The following is a 7,059-nucleotide window of genomic DNA, read 5'->3' as shown; positions in this document are numbered from 1 at the left end:
GAACAATTTCTGTTGCTGCACGTTAGCAAGAACAATTCGGGCGGGAGAAATAGCGGTCCGTTTTGCATGAAGATTTGGTGCTGACAAATCTATTTCCACCCAAAAACTTTGAGATTTTGACACTTTGCAACTTGACCGGTTAACCTTACTTGCATTCACACTCTGCCACAACAAACACCAGATGACACCCTTTACTCTCTCTCACAATACAATCTGTGTCTTTGTAGCTTCCCACTTAGATTTCACCGAATTAAACGTAATCTTCAAAGCCTTGACGTGACAGTGCAGGTCCGGGGGTAACAACTGATGCCACATCACAAGTCACTGGTAAGAAGCGAGTAGTTGGTGCAAGCTGAAGAATTTGTGAAAGGAAGCCAAACGGAGGCTGCTGCTCTGCCTGCGAGTAAAATGAGCTGGAGAGGCTGCATCACCAAAGAAGGAAATTCAAAACATCCCTCATGAGATGTTGAAGTAACTTATGAGAACCAGCAAAGATTGGGCCTTGGTAGCTCATTCGGTAGACCTTCAGACTTTTAATATGAGGGTCCAGCGTTCAAGTCCCTATCAGGGCTCTTACTTTGGCTCAAGACGTTTGCTTCCCAATGAACAACAAAAAAGAAGAATAAAGAATGCAGAACGGGTCAGGGAAAATGGAAGAAGGGTGACAATATCATCTTTGCTAAAGTGCAACAGCCATGGAGAATTGTCAAGACGTTTGCTACATTTTCAGTTCATGTTAAAATTCTCCCCTGACATTGTCCTGTATTATACCACAATAGATTTCTGATCATGTTCACTCACTTCCCAATTCGACCAAGCATTTCCTGTTTCATAGATTATCATAGAATTTACAGTGCAGAAGGAGGCCATTCGGCCCATCGAGTCTGCACCGGCTCTTGGGAAGAGCACCCTACCCAAGGTCAACACCTCACCCTATCCCCATAACCCAGTAACCCCACCCAACACTCTAAGGGCAATTTTGGACACTAAGGGCAATTTATCATGGCCAATCCACCTAAGTTTGTGTTATAACCTGCCTACTGACGATTGGCTGGGGAATAATGAATATCCCACAATCCTATGGGAGTATGAACTTCCGCAATGAGGGGGGCGGAGAAACTCCTACTATAAATAAGCTGGCCAGTCCAGGAACCAGGAGGAAGGAGAAGGTAGCAAGGGAAGTTACTGCTACTACTATGTATATATTGTTATAGTAAATAAACTTTATTATTTTGTATCCTTAAAACTCGTGCTGGGTTCTTCGGGGCCCTTACAAAACTGGCGACGAAGGTAAAAGTGAATAGCTGTCTACACTGCTGAAGCCACCTCCCTGGATTTTTGTTGGATACAGGTTGGAAGTTGTTTTCTATTATACCATGCCTCTGTACGGACGTTTGGATGTTTTTGATGCTGCGCTGGAAAGCTGGAACTAGTACACGCAACGGATGCGTTACTATTTCCGGGCAAACAATATCACTGAAAACGAGCGCCAGGTGGTCATATTGCTCACCGCCTGCGGGCCGCATACGTTTGGGGTGATTAGGAGCCTTACGTACCCAGCTGCGCCGGACACCAAAACGTTTGACGAACTTGTGAATATAGTGGGGCAACACTTTAACCCAACCCCGTCCACGATAGTCCAGCGTTACCGGTTTAATACCGCTGAGAGGACCCCTGGAGAATCCCTTGCCGATTTTTTATCCAGGCTCCGCGGGATTGCAGAATACTGTGACTATGGTGAGACCTTGTCAGAAATGTTACGCGACCGTTTGGTTTGCGGTATTAACAATGCGGCCACCCAGAGAAAGCTGTTAGCGGAGCCAACATTGACTTTTCAACAGGCAATACAAATAGTCTTGTCCCGAGAAGCGCAGAGCGAGGAGTACAGGAGCTACAGGGAATGGAAGTGCATGCCTTGGGGCGAAACCCTTTCCGCCCAAAAACGTCCCCCCGCACTCCTGCGGTACCTTGGGCGAGGCAACGACCAGACCGACGCCAGTGGCCATCGGACATTCCTGCCCGAAGGGAGCCTTCTCCAGAGCCAATGGATGAGGAGCCATGTCCGTGTCAGACTTGTAGGCGCCGACCCCGTCGCGGACGGCGGTCCTGGGGACGCCAGAGGCGCCGTCGTTTCCGACCGAAACTGGGACCAGCCCAGGGGCCGTAACTGGGACCAGCCCAGAGGCCGTACCTTCCATGTGGATGAACCTGCGGCGACCACTCCTGAGGACGTGGAGACGGGGGACGACTGCCTGCAGCTGCATTGTGTGGCAGCTCCCCGTGTGGCCCCCATTAAGGTGACAGTACGGGTCAACGGCCACCCGCTGGAGATGGAGTTGGATACTGGCGCAGCGGTCTCCGTGATCGCCCAGAGGACATTCGACCGCATCAAGCAGGGTATACAGACCCTTACACTAACTGACTCACAGGCCAGGTTGGCCACCTACACGGGGGAACCACTGGACATTGCAGGAACTACAATGACCCCTGTTGTCTATGGACGCCAGGAGGGGCGTTTCCCACTTATCGTAGTGCGTGGCCATGGGCCTAGCCTGTTGGGTCGGGACTGGTTGCGCCATTTGCGGTTGCAATGGCAGCACATCCTCCAAACAGTTTCTGGAGGGTTGACTGAGGTGCTAGGACGATACCCAGAGGTATTCCAGCCTGGTCTGGGGAAAATAAAAGGGGCCGTAGCCCATATCCAAGTTGAACCAGGAGCCACACCGCGCTATTTCCGGGCGCGCCCAGTGCCTTACGCTTTGCTCGAGAAGGTAGAAGGGGAGCTCACTCGTTTGGAGAGTTTGGGTATTATCAGGCCTGTCCGTTTTGCTGACTGGGCAGCACCAATTGTGCCAGTAATGAAGCCAGGTGCCACAGTTCGCTTGTGTGGCGACTATAAACTTACAGTGAATACAGTTTCCCGACTCGACCGATACCCAATGCCTCGCATAGAGGATCTCTACGCGAAACGTGCAGGCGGACTCTCATTCACAAAATTAGATATGAGTCACGCCTACCTGCAGTTGGAGCTGGACCCTGCCTCCCGACCATATGTAACAATTAACACACACCGGGGCCTGTATGAATATACACGGTTGCCCTTTGGAGTATCCTCTGCCTGCGCAATTTTTCAACGTGTTATGGAGGGCATTTTGAGAGGTTTACCACGTGTGGCTGTCTACCTAGATGACGTGTTGATTACAGGGACGTCGGAGCAAGAGCATTTGGAAAATCTGGAGGCTGTCCTTAAACGCCTTTCGGAGGCTGGAGTCCGTTTACGTCACACAAAGTGCGTATTTCAGGCAAAAGAAGTAGTCTACCTAGGTTATCGGGTGGACCGCGAGGGTCTGCACCCCGTCGCAGAGAAGGTGCGTGCAATTCAACATGCCCCCACCCCGACTGACACTTCGCATCTTCGTTCTTTTCTCGGTCTCGTAAACTATTACGGGAAGTTCCTCCCCAATCTGGCAACTACGCTGGCCCCCTTACACCTGCTGCTAAAGAAAAATCACACCTGGGTTTGGGGTCAGCCGCAAGAAACCGCTTTCCGGCGGGTAAAGCAACAATTGTCGTCGTCTGGGTTACTAACCCACTATGATCCGGGAAAGCCTTTGCTCGTCACATGTGATGCATCCCCGTATGGTATTGGGGCTGTCCTGTCCCACAAGATGGAGAACGGGGCCGAGCGACCGATAGCTTTCGCCTCCCGCACATTGACTGCAGCGGAGAAGAAGTACGCGCAGATCGAGAAGGAGGGCCTGGCAGTGGTTTTCGCGGTGAAACGCTTCCACCAGTATGTGTACGGCCAACATTTCACTATCGTGACTGATCATAAGCCCCTGCTGGGACTCTTCAGAGAGGATAAGCCGATACCGCCCATTGCTTCTGCACGGATCCAGCGCTGGGCTTTGTTGTTTGCTGCATATGAGTATTCTCTGGAGCACAAACCAGGTACACAGATAGCAAATGCCGACGCACTGAGCCGATTGCCTTTATCGACCGGCCCCATGTCGACCCCCACGACCGGTGAGGTGGTCGCAACCCTAAATTTTATGGACACCTTGCCTGTCACGGCATCACAGATCCGTGAGTAGACCCAGACGGAGCCAGTCCTGTCAAAGGTTCGGCACATAGTCCTGTATGGTGGGCAGCATAGACAGCTCCCAGGCGAGTTACGGGCATTTTCCTCCAAGCTGTCAGAGTTCAGCGTGGAAGACGGCATCCTCTTGTGGGGGACGCGTGTGGTTGTCCCGGAAAAAGCCCAGGAGCTGATATTATCAGACTTGCACAATGGGCATCCGGGCGTGACCAAGATGAAAATGTTGGCCCGGAGTTATGTCTGGTGGCCAGGCCTCGACACCGACATTGAGAAGGTGGCCCAAAACTGCTCCATTTGCCAGGAGCATCAGAAGCTTCCGCCGGCCGCGCCCCTACATCACTGGGAATGGCCAGGGCGGCCTTGGGCACGCTTACATGCAGATTTCGCAGGCCCTTTTCAGGGATCCATGTTCCTTCTACTAATTGACGCCCAGTCCAAATGGCTGGAGGTGTCAAATGGAGGTGTCAAATGGATGCAGGGGACAACGTCCTGCGCAACAATTGAAAAAATGCGTTTATCATTTAGCACGCATGGCCTCCCCGAGGTGCTGGTCACGGATAATGGCACTCCATTCACGAGTGAGGAGTTTGCTAGGTTTACAAAGATGAACGGCATCCGCCATATCCGCACTGCCCCTTACCACCCGGCTTCAAATGGGTTGGCAGAGCGTGCAGTGCAAACATTCAAAAGAGGCCTAAAGAAGCAGTCTTCCGGATCAATGGACACGAGACTGGCTCGGTTTTTGTTTACGTACAGGACCACCCCCCATACAGTGACTGGGGTAGCTCCTCAGAACTCCTAATGGGCCGGAGACTTTGCACCCGCCTTAGTATGGTCTTCCCGGACATTGGCGCAAAAGTACGCCGCACACAAGAACGGCAGGGACCGGGATTGTCTCAGCATCGTCCAATTCGGCAGTTTGCGCCCGGTGACCCAGTATTCGTGCGGAATTTTGCTGGTGGTGCCCAATGGGTTCCTGGTGTAATCTTTCGCCAAACGGGCCCTATATCGTACCAAGTGCAAGCCCAGGGTCGTCTCCAGCGAAAACATGTAGACCACGTCCGGTCCAGAAGATCATCCCCGCAAAAGATTCCCCGCCCCCGGAGCTCAGTTCAACAGCGGCAAAGACCAGAAACAAGGGAAGGTAGTCCTCCAAATCTTCCACTGGTGCCTCACTCAAAGCCTGCGCAGGTCATGACGGGACCGAATGGGGACAGAGACGCTGACATGACGGAGGCAGCAGACTCTGACTCCGAGATGGAGACACAGGATGAATCAGAGGGGGAATCCTCGGGTCCACAGGCCGTGGATGTACAACCGCGCCGTTCATCACGGAAGCGCCGGTCTCCGTCTCGTTATACGCCGCCTGATCCAGCGCCGCGTGCAAATGGCGTCCGGCCTGCGGCCAAACGAGTCCGACGCCCTCCTTCGCCAGTGTCTTCGGTGGATTCCTTGGACTTTGTGGGGGAGGGATGTTATAACCTGCCTACTGACGATTGGCTGGGGACTAATGATTATCCCACAATCCTATGGGAGTATGAACTTCCCCAATGAGGGGGGCGGAGAAACTCCTACTATAAATAAGCTGGCCAGTCCAGGAGCCAAGAGGAAGGAGAAGGTAGCAAGGGAAGTTACTGCTACTACTATGTATATATTGTTATAGTAAATAAACTTTATTATTTTGTATCCTTAAAACTCGTGCTGGGTTCTTCGGGGCCCTTACAAAAGTTTGTTTACTTTTCCCATGCAGAACTGCTACAAATTCAGCATTTCCAGTAATAAATGCAATTTTACAGTTTCAAAGACTAGTGCCAATGAATATTTTAATTTGCACTCGGAGGGCCCGTATGAGACGTCAGGAAAACTGATGTTAAATCAAAATGATTGAAATCTGTTCTAAACTTGCACGCAAACCCTGCATGCTGATGCTGTGGCTTAGATGGTTAAAGCGCCTGTCTAGTAAACAAGAGATTCTGAGTTTAAATCTCAGCAGTTCTTTCAATGGAAATTAACAGCTGGAGTGATGCTCAACATTTCATGGTGAATGCAGAAAATGTTGGCATAATCCCTGCAACATGAACATAAAAGCTTGTTTTCCCTTGTGTGCTGAAGCACTTTTTTCAAACCTTTTAACTCCCATTTTCCGCTCCTCTTCAATTTTCTCACCTACACCATCGCATTTCATCCTCGCTTCAGCCCTGTAGAAGGATATCGCGCATTTGAAACTTTAACTCTGTGTCTGGCACCACGGATATCCTCAGATTTTTAAAGATTTTACCCTCTCACTTTTAGTTTCTCTTGCAGATTTGCAGCATCCGCGGTATTTTCCTTTGAATGCATAATAGGATTTACCTCAAGAAAACCTGGAGGAACATTTTAAAAGTATAGCAACGACAACAGAGTGTAACGATTGAATGATTAACTGATTTGCTCTGCCTAAGAGTGACCCTGAGTCGAAAACATTGCTCAGTTCTTTCTTCACAGATGCTGCCAGAACCGCTGAGATTTTCCAGCTTTTCACCTTTTTCTTTGAGATTTCACATCCGCACTAATTTGCTTTTATATTGAACAATTTATGTTGCTGTATGTTAGCAAGAACAATTCGGGCGGGAGAAATAGCGGTCCGTTTTGCATGAAGATTTGGTGCTGACAAATCTATTTCCACCCAAAAACTTTGAGATTTTGACACTTTGCAACTTGACCGGTTAACCTTACTTGCATTCACACTCTGCCACAACAAACACCAGATGACACCCTTTACTCTCTCTCACAATACAATCTGTGTCTTTGTAGCTTCCCACTTATATTTCACCGAATTAAACGTAATCTTCAAAGCCTTGAAGTGATAGTGCAGGTCCGGGGGTAACAACTGATGTCACATCACAAGTCACTGGTAGGAAGCGAGTAGTTGGTGCAAGCTGAAGAATTTGTGAAAGGATTCCAAACGGAGGCTGATGCTT

Source organism: Scyliorhinus torazame, chromosome 4 (assembly GCF_047496885.1).
Source record: "Scyliorhinus torazame isolate Kashiwa2021f chromosome 4, sScyTor2.1, whole genome shotgun sequence".
NCBI classification, from domain to species: domain Eukaryota; kingdom Metazoa; phylum Chordata; class Chondrichthyes; order Carcharhiniformes; family Scyliorhinidae; genus Scyliorhinus; species Scyliorhinus torazame.
This window is presented reverse-complemented; position numbering follows the sequence as displayed.